Here is a 15,833-nt window from a genome sequence, read left to right on the forward strand (position 1 = left end):
CTGACACAGGTAAACACACAACACAGCTGACTCAGCTGACACAGGTAAACACACAACACAGCTGACACAGGTAAACACACAACACAGCTGACTCAGGCAAACACACAACACAGCTGACTCAGGCAAACACACAACACAGCTGACACAGGTAAACACACAACAAGGCTGACACAGGTAAACACACAACACAGCTGACACAGGTAAACACAACACAGCTGACACAGGTAAACACACAACACAGCTGACACAGGCAAACACAACACAGCTGACACAGGTAAACACAGCACAGCTGACACAGGTAAACACACAACACAGCTGACACAGGTAAACACAGCTGACACAGGCAAACACACAACACAGCTGACACAGGTAAACACACAACACAGCTGACACAGGTAAACACACAACACAGCTGACTCAGGCAAACACAACACAGCTGACACAGGGAAACACACAACACAGCTGACACAGGCAAACACACAACACAGCTGGCACAGGTAAACACACAACACAGCTGACACAGGTAAACACAACACAGCTGACACAGGTAAACACACAACACAGCTGACACAGGCAAACACAACACAGCTGACACAGGTAAACACACAACACAGCTGACACAGGTAAACACACAGCACAGCTGACACAGGTAAACACACAACACAGCTGACACAGGTAAACACACAACACAGCTGACACAGGGAAACACACAACACAGCTGACACAGGGAAACACACAACACAGCTGACACAGGCAAACACACAACACAGCTGACACAGGCAAACACACAACACAGCTGACACAGGTAAACACACAACACAGCTGACACAGGCAAACACAACACAGCTGACACAGGTAAACACACAACACAGCTGACACAGGTAAACACACAGCACAGCTGACACAGGTAAACACACAACACAGCTGACACAGGGAAACACACAACACAGCTGACACAGGCAAACACACAACACAGCTGACACAGGCAAACACAACACAGCTGACACAGGTAAACACACAACACAGCTGACACAGGTAAACACACAGCACAGCTGACACAGGTAAACACACAACACAGCTGACACAGGTAAACACACAACACAGCTGACACAGGTAAACACAACACAGCTGACACAGGCAAACACAACACAGCTGACACAGGCAAACACACAACACAGCTGGCACAGGTAAACACAACACAGCTGACACAGGTAAACACAACACAGCTGACACAGGTAAACACACAACACAGCTGACTCAGGCAAACACACAACACAGCTGACTCAGGCAAACACACAACACAGCTGACACAGGTAAACACAGCACAGCTGACACAGGTAAACACAACACAGCTGACACAGGTAAACACAACACAGCTGACTCAGGCAAACACACAACACAGCTGACACAGGCAAACACACAACACAGCTGGCACAGGTAAACACACAACACAGCTGACACAGGTAAACACAACACAGCTGACACAGGTAAACACACAACACAGCTGACTCAGGCAAACACACAACACAGCTGACACAGGCAAACACACAACACAGCTGACACAGGTAAACAGAACACAGCTGACACAGGTAAACACACAGCACAGCTGACACAGGTAAACACACAACACAGCTGACACAGGTAAACACAACACAGCTGACACAGGTAAACACACAACACAGCTGACTCAGGCAAACACACAACACAGCTGACAGGCAAAAACAGCTGACACAGGTAAACACACAACACAGCTGACACAGGTAAACACACAACACAGCTGACTCAGGCAAACACACAACACAGCTGACACAGGTAAACACACAACACAGCTGACACAGGTAAACACACAACACAGCTGACACAGGTAAACACACAACACAGCTGACACAGGTAAACACACAACACAGCTGACACAGGTAAACACACAACACAGCTGACTCAGGCAAACACACAACACAGCTGACACAGGCAAACACACAACACAGCTGGCACAGGTAAACACACAACACAGTTGACACAGGTAAACACAACACAGCTGACACAGGTAAACACACAACACAGCTGACTCAGGCAAACACACAACACAGCTGACACAGGCAAACACACAACACAGCTGACACAGGTAAATAGAACACAGCTGACACAGGTAAACACACAGCACAGCTGACACAGGTAAACACACAACACAGCTGACTCAGGCAAACACACAACACAGCTGACACAGGTAAACACACAACACAGCTGACACAGGTAAACACACAACACAGCTGACACAGGCAAACACACAACACAGCTGACACAGGTAAACACACAACACAGCTGACACAGGTAAACACACAAAACAGCTGACACAGGTAAACACAACACAGCTGACACAGGCAAAAACAGCTGACACAGGTAAACACACAACACAGCTGACACAGGTAAACACACAACACAGCTGACTCAGGCAAACACACAACACAGCTGACACAGGTAAACACACAACACAGCTGACACAGGTAAACACACAACACAGCTGACACAGGTAAACACACAACACAGCTGACACAGGTAAACACACAACACAGCTGACTCAGGCAAACACACAACACAGCTGACACAGGCAAACACACAACACAGCTGGCACAGGTAAACACACAACACAGCTGACACAGGTAAACACAACACAGCTGACACAGGTAAACACACAACACAGCTGACTCAGGCAAACACACAACACAGCTGACACAGGCAAACACACAACACAGCTGACACAGGTAAACAGAACACAGCGGACACAGGTAAACACACAGCACAGCTGACACAGGTAAACACACAACACAGCTGACTCAGGCAAACACACAACACAGCTGACACAGGTAAACACACAACACAGCTGACACAGGTAAACACACAACACAGCTGACACAGGCAAACACACAACACAGCTGACACAGGTAAACACACAACACAGCTGACACAGGTAAACACACAACACAGCTGACACAGGTAAACACAACACAGCTGACACAGGTAAACACACAACACAGCTGACACAGGTAAACACACAACACAGCTGACTCAGCTGACACAGGTAAACACACAACACAGCTGACACAGGTAAACACACAACACAGCTGACTCAGGCAAACACACAACACAGCTGACTCAGGCAAACACACAACACAGCTGACACAGGTAAACACACAACACAGCTGACACAGGTAAACACACAACACAGCTGACACAGGTAAACACACAACACAGCTGACACAGGCAAACAGAACACAGCTGACACAGGTAAACACACAACACAGCTGACACAGGTAAACACACAACACAGCTGACACAGGGAAACACAACACAGCTGACACAGGTAAACACACAACACAGCTGACTCAGCTGACACAGGTAAACACATAACACAGCTGACACAGGTAAACACACAACACAGCTGACTCAGGCAAACACACAACACAGCTGACTCAGGCAAACACACAACACAGCTGACACAGGTAAACACAACAAGGCTGACACAGGTAAACACACAACACAGCTGACACAGGTAAACACACAACACAGCTGACACAGGCAAACACAACACAGCTGACACAGGTAAACACAGCACAGCTGACACAGGTAAACACACAACACAGCTGACACAGGTAAACACAGCTGACACAGGCAAACACACAACACAGCTGACACAGGTAAACACACAACACAGCTGACACAGGTAAACACACAACACAGCTGACACAGGGAAACACAACACAGCTGACACAGGTAAACACACAACACAGCTGACTCAGCTGACACAGGTAAACACACAACACAGCTGACACAGGTAAACACACAACACAGCTGACTCAGGCAAACACACAACACAGCTGACTCAGGCAAACACACAACACAGCTGACACAGGTAAACACACAACACAGCTGACACAGGTAAACACACAACACAGCTGACACAGGTAAACACACAACACAGCTGACACAGGCAAACAGAACACAGCTGACACAGGTAAACACACAACACAGCTGACACAGGTAAACACACAACACAGCTGACACAGGGAAACACAACACAGCTGACACAGGTAAACACACAACACAGCTGACTCAGCTGACACAGGTAAACACACAACACAGCTGACACAGGTAAACACACAACACAGCTGACTCAGGCAAACACACAACACAGCTGACTCAGGCAAACACACAACACAGCTGACACAGGTAAACACACAACAAGGCTGACACAGGTAAACACACAACACAGCTGACACAGGTAAACACACAACACAGCTGACACAGGTAAACACACAACACAGCTGACACAGGCAAACACAACACAGCTGACACAGGTAAAAACAGCACAGCTGACACAGGTAAACACACAACACAGCTGACACAGGTAAACACAGCTGACACAGGCAAACACACAACACAGCTGACACAGGTAAACACACAACACAGCTGACACAGGTAAACACACAACACAGCTGACTCAGGCAAACACAACACAGCTGACACAGGGAAACACACAACACAGCTGACACAGGTAAACACACAACACAGCTGACACAGGTAAACACACAACACAGCTGACACAGGCAAACAGAACACAGCTGACACAGGTAAACACACAACACAGCTGACACAGGTAAACACACAACACAGCTGACACAGGGAAACACACAACACAGCTGACTCAGCTGACACAGGTAAACACACAACACAGCTGACACAGGTAAACACACAACACAGCTGACTCAGGCAAACACACAACACAGCTGACTCAGGCAAACACACAACACAGCTGACACAGGTAAACACACAACACAGCTGACACAGGTAAACACACAACACAGCTGACACAGGTAAACACACAACACAGCTGACACAGGCAAACAGAACACAGCTGACACAGGTAAACACACAACACAGCTGACACAGGTAAACACACAACACAGCTGACACAGGGAAACACAACACAGCTGACACAGGTAAACACACAACACAGCTGACTCAGCTGACACAGGTAAACACACAACACAGCTGACACAGGTAAACACACAACACAGCTGACTCAGGCAAACACACAACACAGCTGACTCAGGCAAACACACAACACAGCTGACACAGGTAAACACACAACAAGGCTGACACAGGTAAACACACAACACAGCTGACACAGGTAAACACACAACACAGCTGACACAGGTAAACACACAACACAGCTGACACAGGCAAACACAACACAGCTGACACAGGTAAACACAGCACAGCTGACACAGGTAAACACACAACACAGCTGACACAGGTAAACACAGCTGACACAGGCAAACACACAACACAGCTGACACAGGTAAACACACAACACAGCTGACACAGGTAAACACACAACACAGCTGACTCAGGCAAACACAACACAGCTGACACAGGGAAACACACAACACAGCTGACACAGGTAAACACACAATACAGCTGACTCAGCTGACACAGGTAAACACACAACACAGCTGACACAGGTAAACACACAACACAGCTGACTCAGGCAAACACACAACACAGCTGACTCAGGCAAACACACAACACAGCTGACACAGGTAAACACACAACACAGCTGACACAGGTAAACACACAACACAGCTGACACAGGTAAACACACAACACAGCTGACACAGGCAAACAGAACACAGCTGACACAGGTAAACACACAACACAGCTGACACAGGTAAACACACAACACAGCTGACACAGGGAAACACAACACAGCTGACACAGGTAAACACACAACACAGCTGACTCAGCTGACACAGGTAAACACACAACACAGCTGACACAGGTAAACACACAACACAGCTGACTCAGGCAAACACACAACACAGCTGACTCAGGCAAACACACAACACAGCTGACACAGGTAAACACACAACAAGGCTGACACAGGTAAACACACAACACAGCTGACACAGGTAAACACACAACACAGCTGACACAGGTAAACACACAACACAGCTGACACAGGCAAACACAACACAGCTGACACAGGTAAACACAGCACAGCTGACACAGGTAAACACACAACACAGCTGACACAGGTAAACACAGCTGACACAGGCAAACACACAACACAGCTGACACAGGTAAACACACAACACAGCTGACACAGGTAAACACACAACACAGCTGACTCAGGCAAACACAACACAGCTGACACAGGGAAACACACAACACAGCTGACACAGGCAAACACACAACACAGCTGGCACAGGTAAACACACAACACAGCTGACACAGGTAAACACAACACAGCTGACACAGGTAAACACACAACACAGCTGACACAGGCAAACACAACACAGCTAACACAGGTAAACACACAACACAGCTGACACAGGTAAACACACAGCACAGCTGACACAGGTAAACACACAACACAGCTGACACAGGTAAACACACAACACAGCTGACACAGGGAAACACACAACACAGCTGACACAGGGAAACACACAACACAGCTGACACAGGCAAACACACAACACAGCTGACACAGGCAAACACACAACACAGCTGACACAGGTAAACACACAACACAGCTGACACAGGCAAACACAACACAGCTGACACAGGTAAACACACAACACAGCTGACACAGGTAAACACACAGCACAGCTGACACAGGTAAACACACAACACAGCTGACACAGGGAAACACACAACACAGCTGACACAGGCAAACACACAACACAGCTGACACAGGCAAACACAACACAGCTGACACAGGTAAACACACAACACAGCTGACACAGGTAAACACACAGCACAGCTGACACAGGTAAACACACAACACAGCTGACACAGGTAAACACACAACACAGCTGACACAGGTAAACACAACACAGCTGACACAGGCAAACACAACACAGCTGACACAGGCAAACACACAACACAGCTGGCACAGGTAAACACAACACAGCTGACACAGGTAAACACAACACAGCTGACACAGGTAAACACACAACACAGCTGACTCAGGCAAACACACAACACAGCTGACTCAGGCAAACACACAACACAGCTGACACAGGTAAACACAGCACAGCTGACACAGGTAAACACAACACAGCTGACACAGGTAAACACAACACAGCTGACTCAGGCAAACACACAACACAGCTGACACAGGCAAACACACAACACAGCTGGCACAGGTAAACACACAACACAGCTGACACAGGTAAACACAACACAGCTGACACAGGTAAACACACAACACAGCTGACTCAGGCAAACACACAACACAGCTGACACAGGCAAACACACAACACAGCTGACACAGGTAAACAGAACACAGCTGACACAGGTAAACACACAGCACAGCTGACACAGGTAAACACACAACACAGCTGACACAGGTAAACACAACACAGCTGACACAGGTAAACACACAACACAGCTGACTCAGGCAAACACACAACACAGCTGACAGGCAAAAACAGCTGACACAGGTAAACACACAACACAGCTGACACAGGTAAACACACAACACAGCTGACTCAGGCAAACACACAACACAGCTGACACAGGTAAACACACAACACAGCTGACACAGGTAAACACACAACACAGCTGACACAGGTAAACACACAACACAGCTGACACAGGTAAACACACAACACAGCTGACACAGGTAAACACACAACACAGCTGACTCAGGCAAACACACAACACAGCTGACACAGGCAAACACACAACACAGCTGGCACAGGTAAACACACAACACAGTTGACACAGGTAAACACAACACAGCTGACACAGGTAAACACACAACACAGCTGACTCAGGCAAACACACAACACAGCTGACACAGGCAAACACACAACACAGCTGACACAGGTAAACAGAACACAGCTGACACAGGTAAACACACAGCACAGCTGACACAGGTAAACACACAACACAGCTGACTCAGGCAAACACACAACACAGCTGACACAGGTAAACACACAACACAGCTGACACAGGTAAACACACAACACAGCTGACACAGGCAAACACACAACACAGCTGACACAGGTAAACACACAACACAGCTGACACAGGTAAACACACAAAACAGCTGACACAGGTAAACACAACACAGCTGACACAGGTAAACACACAACACAGCTGACACAGGTAAACACACAACACAGCTGACACAGGTAAACACACAACACAGCTGACTCAGCTGACACAGGTAAACACACAACACAGCTGACACAGGTAAACACACAACACAGCTGACTCAGGCAAACACACAACACAGCTGACTCAGGCAAACACACAACACAGCTGACACAGGTAAACACACAACACAGCTGACACAGGCAAACAGAACACAGCTGACACAGGTAAACACACAACACAGCTGACACAGGTAAACACACAACACAGCTGACACAGGTAAACACAACACAGCTGACACAGGTAAACACACAACACAGCTGACTCAGCTGACACAGGTAAACACACAACACAGCTGACACAGGTAAACACACAACACAGCTGACTCAGGCAAACACACAACACAGCTGACTCAGGCAAACACACAACACAGCTGACACAGGTAAACACACAACAAGGCTGACACAGGTAAACACACAACACAGCTGACACAGGTAAACACACAACACAGCTGACACAGGTAAACACACAACACAGCTGACACAGGCAAACACAACACAGCTGACACAGGTAAACACAGCACAGCTGACACAGGTAAACACACAACACAGCTGACACAGGTAAACACAGCTGACACAGGCAAACACACAACACAGCTGACACAGGTAAACACACAACACAGCTGACACAGGTAAACACACAACACAGCTGACTCAGGCAAACACAACACAGCTGACACAGGGAAACACACAACACAGCTGACACAGGCAAACACACAACACAGCTGACACAGGCAAACACACAACACAGCTGGCACAGGTAAACACACAACACAGCTGACACAGGTAAACACAACACAGCTGACACAGGTAAACACACAACACAGCTGACACAGGCAAACACAACACAGCTGACACAGGTAAACACACAACACAGCTGACACAGGTAAACACACAGCACAGCTGACACAGGTAAACACACAACACAGCTGACACAGGTAAACACACAACACAGCTGACACAGGGAAACACACAACACAGCTGACACAGGGAAACACACAACACAGCTGACACAGGCAAACACACAACACAGCTGACACAGGCAAACACAACACAGCTGACACAGGTAAACACACAACACAGCTGACACAGGCAAACACAACACAGCTGACACAGGTAAACACACAACACAGCTGACACAGGTAAACACACAGCACAGCTGACACAGGTAAACACACAACACAGCTGACACAGGGAAACACACAACACAGCTGACACAGGCAAACACACAACACAGCTGACACAGGCAAACACAACACAGCTGACACAGGTAAACACACAACACAGCTGACACAGGTAAACACACAGCACAGCTGACACAGGTAAACACACAACACAGCTGACACAGGTAAACACACAACACAGCTGACACAGGTAAACACAACACAGCTGACACAGGCAAACACAACACAGCTGACACAGGCAAACACACAACACAGCTGGCACAGGTAAACACAACACAGCTGACACAGGTAAACACAACACAGCTGACACAGGTAAACACACAACACAGCTGACTCAGGCAAACACACAACACAGCTGACTCAGGCAAACACACAACACAGCTGACACAGGCAAAAACAGCTGACACAGGTAAACACACAACACAGCTGACACAGGTAAACACAGCACAGCTGACACAGGTAAACACAACACAGCTGACACAGGTAAACACAACACAGCTGACTCAGGCAAACACACAACACAGCTGACACAGGCAAACACACAACACAGCTGGCACAGGTAAACACACAACACAGCTGACACAGGTAAACACAACACAGCTGACACAGGTAAACACACAACACAGCTGACTCAGGCAAACACACAACACAGCTGACACAGGCAAACACACAACACAGCTGACACAGGTAAACAGAACACAGCTGACACAGGTAAACACACAGCACAGCTGACACAGGTAAACACACAACACAGTTGACACAGGTAAACACAACACAGCTGACACAGGTAAACACACAACACAGCTGACTCAGGCAAACACACAACACAGCTGACACAGGCAAAAACAGCTGACACAGGTAAACACACAACACAGCTGACACAGGTAAACACACAACACAGCTGACTCAGGCAAACACACAACACAGCTGACACAGGTAAACACACAACACAGCTGACACAGGTAAACACACAACACAGCTGACACAGGTAAACACACAACACAGCTGACACAGGTAAACACAACACAGCTGACACAGGTAAACACACAACACAGCTGACTCAGGCAAACACACAACACAGCTGACACAGGCAAACACACAACACAGCTGGCACAGGTAAACACACAACACAGCTGACACAGGTAAACACAACACAGCTGACACAGGTAAACACACAACACAGCTGACTCAGTCAAACACACAACACAGCTGACACAGGCAAACACACAACACAGCTGACACAGGTAAACAGAACACAGCTGACACAGGTAAACACACAGCACAGCTGACACAGGTAAACACACAACACAGCTGACTCAGGCAAACACACAACACAGCTGACACAGGTAAACACACAACACAGCTGACACAGGTAAACACACAACACAGCTGACACAGGCAAACACACAACACAGCTGACACAGGTAAACACAACACAGCTGACACAGGTAAACACACAACACAGCTGACACAGGCAAACACAACACAGCTGACACAGGTAAACACACAACACAGCTGACACAGGTAAACACACAGCACAGCTGACACAGGTAAACACACAACACAGCTGACACAGGTAAACACACAACACAGCTGACACAGGTAAACACACAACACAGCTGACTCAGTCAAACACACAACACAGCTGACACAGGCAAACACACAACACAGCTGACACAGGCAAACACACAACACAGCTGACACAGGTAAACACACAACACAGCTGACACAGGCAAACACAACACAGCTGACACAGGTAAACACACAACACAGCTGACACAGGTAAACACACAGCACAGCTGACACAGGTAAACACACAACACAGCTGACACAGGGAAACACAACACAGCTGACACAGGCAAACACACAACACAGCTGACACAGGCAAACACAACACAGCTGACACAGGTAAACACACAACACAGCTGACACAGGTAAACACACAGCACAGCTGACACAGGTAAACACACAACACAGCTGACACAGGTAAACACACAACACAGCTGACACAGGTAAACACAACACAGCTGACACAGGCAAACACAACACAGCTGACACAGGCAAACACACAACACAGCTGGCACAGGTAAACACAACACAGCTGACACAGGTAAACACAACACAGCTGACACAGGTAAACACACAACACAGCTGACTCAGGCAAACACACAACACAGCTGACTCAGGCAAACACACAACACAGCTGACACAGGCAAAAACAGCTGACACAGGTAAACACACAACACAGCTGACACAGGTAAACACAGCACAGCTGACACAGGTAAACACAACACAGCTGACACAGGTAAACACAACACAGCTGACTCAGGCAAACACACAACACAGCTGACACAGGCAAACACACAACACAGCTGGCACAGGTAAACACACAACACAGCTGACACAGGTAAACACAACACAGCTGACACAGGTAAACACACAACACAGCTGACTCAGGCAAACACACAACACAGCTGACACAGGCAAACACACAACACAGCTGACACAGGTAAACAGAACACAGCTGACACAGGTAAACACACAGCACAGCTGACACAGGTAAACACACAACACAGCTGACACAGGTAAACACAACACAGCTGACACAGGTAAACACACAACACAGCTGACTCAGGCAAACACACAACACAGCTGACAGGCAAAAACAGCTGACACAGGTAAACACACAACACAGCTGACACAGGTAAACACACAACACAGCTGACTCAGGCAAACACACAACACAGCTGACACAGGTAAACACACAACACAGCTGACACAGGTAAACACACAACACAGCTGACACAGGTAAACACACAACACAGCTGACACAGGTAAACACACAACACAGCTGACACAGGTAAACACACAACACAGCTGACTCAGGCAAACACACAACACAGCTGACACAGGCAAACACACAACACAGCTGGCACAGGTAAACACACAACACAGCTGACACAGGTAAACACAACACAGCTGACACAGGTAAACACACAACACAGCTGACTCAGGCAAACACACAACACAGCTGACACAGGCAAACACACAACACAGCTGACACAGGTAAACAGAACACAGCTGACACAGGTAAACACACAGCACAGCTGACACAGGTAAACACACAACACAGCTGACTCAGGCAAACACACAACACAGCTGACACAGGTAAACACACAACACAGCTGACTCAGGCAAACACACAACACAGCTGACACAGGCAAACACACAACACAGCTGACACAGGTAAACAGAACACAGCTGACACAGGTAAACACACAGCACAGCTGACACAGGTAAACACACAACACAGCTGACACAGGTAAACACAACACAGCTGACACAGGTAAACACACAACACAGCTGACTCAGGCAAACACACAACACAGCTGACACAGGCAAAAACAGCTGACACAGGTAAACACACAACACAGCTGACACAGGTAAACACACAACACAGCTGACTCAGGCAAACACACAACACAGCTGACACAGGTAAACACACAACACAGCTGACACAGGTAAACACACAACACAGCTGACACAGGTAAACACACAACACAGCTGACACAGGTAAACACAACACAGCTGACACAGGTAAACACACAACACAGCTGACTCAGGCAAACACACAACACAGCTGACACAGGCAAACACACAACACAGCTGGCACAGGTAAACACACAACACAGCTGACACAGGTAAACACAACACAGCTGACACAGGTAAACACACAACACAGCTGACTCAGTCAAACACACAACACAGCTGACACAGGCAAACACACAACACAGCTGACACAGGTAAACAGAACACAGCTGACACAGGTAAACACACAGCACAGCTGACACAGGTAAACACACAACACAGCTGACTCAGGCAAACACACAACACAGCTGACTCAGGCAAACACACAACACAGCTGACACAGGTAAACACACAACACAGCTGACACAGGCAAACACACAACACAGCTGACACAGGTAAACACACAACACAGCTGACACAGGTAAACACACAACACAGCTGACACAGGTAAACACAACACAGCTGACACAGGTAAACACACAACACAGCTGACACAGGTAAACACACAACACAGCTGACTCAGCTGACACAGGTAAACACACAACACAGCTGACACAGGTAAACACACAACACAGCTGACTCAGGCAAACACACAACACAGCTGACTCAGGCAAACACACAACACAGCTGACACAGGTAAACACACAACACAGCTGACACAGGTAAACACACAACACAGCTGACACAGGTAAACACACAACACAGCTGACACAGGCAAACAGAACACAGCTGACACAGGTAAACACACAACACAGCTGACACAGGTAAACACACAACACAGCTGACACAGGGAAACACAACACAGCTGACACAGGTAAACACACAACACAGCTGACTCAGCTGACACAGGTAAACACACAACACAGCTGACACAGGTAAACACACAACACAGCTGACTCAGGCAAACACACAACACAGCTGACTCAGGCAAACACACAACACAGCTGACACAGGTAAACACACAACACAGCTGACACAGGTAAACACACAACACAGCTGACACAGGTAAACACACAACACAGCTGACACAGGTAAACACCCAACACAGCTGACACAGGCAAACACACAACACAGCTCACACAGGTAAACACACAACACAGCTGACACAGGTAAACACACAACACAGCTGACACAGGTAAACACACAACACAGCTGACACAGGTAAACACACAACACAGCTGACACAGGTAAACACGTGCTAGAAGAGTTTTTGTTTTGTTTGTTTCTGGTCCGGCTTCGGATGCCACGATGCCATTAAGTGGTATCTCTGGTCGTAATCAGTCCTTCACTGACCAATCAGCGTTCATTAGCAGAATGCTAGCGTGTTATGGGCAACAACAACTCAACCTGTAAGAAATCGAAAGGACATAAGTACTCATTCATTCATTGCAAAACCTACAATAAAATCTGATATTTCTCAACGGCAATCGGGTGAAAGAGACGAATTTAGCCGTCTAGCCCCATTGACTCCCATTCAGTCTGCACTCGCCCGCGATCACCTCCAGTGGAATTCTAATGGAACTGCAACCAAGATCGATACAGTGGGGCTAATAGGAAGTGCCAAGGCTCTCCATAGACAGGCTCTGATACTGCCTATAGGCCTTTTCAGAATGTTTGTAAACAATAGGCACCAAGATACTTCCGGGTGGCAGAACGCGAGCGGCTTCTACTGACTAACTGAAGAGATCCAGCTGGCGACTGCAACAGTTTCCTACTTTTGTTGTTTTTCAACGGCTCTGAGTGGACGCTGTGTGCTGTGTCGTCAAAAGTAGGAAATCTTAACAATCCCGTAAATTATATGATTCATCCAACGACCCTGCTTGCTCTTTTAACTCTGCTTCGTGTATTCTCAAAAATTCTCAAAACGGTCCATCTACAAAATCACAGCAGAGCATTTATCTTCCTCTTAAATTCGAGATTAATATTAGTAAACTTGTCTCTTTTGAAGATCAGACGCTCTTTCAGAAGTGAAAGAGGGCTGCCCACTCTCACGCACTGACCGTGAGATTCACGCGCTCTCGCGCCACACATCCATTTTCTCACGCAACTTACCGAAATGTATATTCCTCATACATAATATCTACCAATCAGTGTTTTTCAACCGCGCAAAGGTCAGTATAACAGCTGGAGAACAATGTCACATAACATTTGCCTCAGGAAAGCCAAAATGACCATGATAGGCTATATAGCACGTTATTTTGGCTGGAAAAAAGAGCTAGAGAGAGAGAGTATTTTGCTAATTATGTGTAGGCCTACTATATTACATATTTATTATATTTTTTACTTATACCATTAAACACAGTTGTTATTATGATAAAAAAGAAAACGCATTATATTTAATTACATTTTTTATTTTTATTACATTTTTACTGTCGACGGTGGGTCTCCCTTCCAAGCAATTTACTAGCGTTGCCATAGGAACGCTTCGGCTTTTTCCACCCGGAAGAACGTCTATTACTGTTGTGACGTCATGGTGAATTGTCGTATTTACAGCGCGCCTCTGATCTGCGCACGCTTTCTCCTGTCTTCCACAGAAAGCCGCGAACTCGCGTAATTCAAATATTAACGTCATTTTGATTTACCGCTGACCGAATAACATTCGTTTATCGATGTTTTTATCTAATTGACTAGTTGCACGGCGACCGTTGACGTTCGAACTTGAGTGTGTGCGCCAGTACTTCCGGTGATCTGACAGCGAGAGCGAGAGACAACAGTGACCGAGTTGAATGTTCACACTGCATTTTATGCAAACAACTCTTATCTTAGTTGTAACTCTATATTTACAGTTGGCATAATTGTCATTGCGTATGTGTATGCAGCATGAGTCAAATACAATCTTCTG

This window comes from Scardinius erythrophthalmus (genome assembly GCF_964197995.2).
Source record: "Scardinius erythrophthalmus genome assembly, chromosome: 3".
Lineage (NCBI taxonomy): Eukaryota > Metazoa > Chordata > Actinopteri > Cypriniformes > Leuciscidae > Scardinius > Scardinius erythrophthalmus.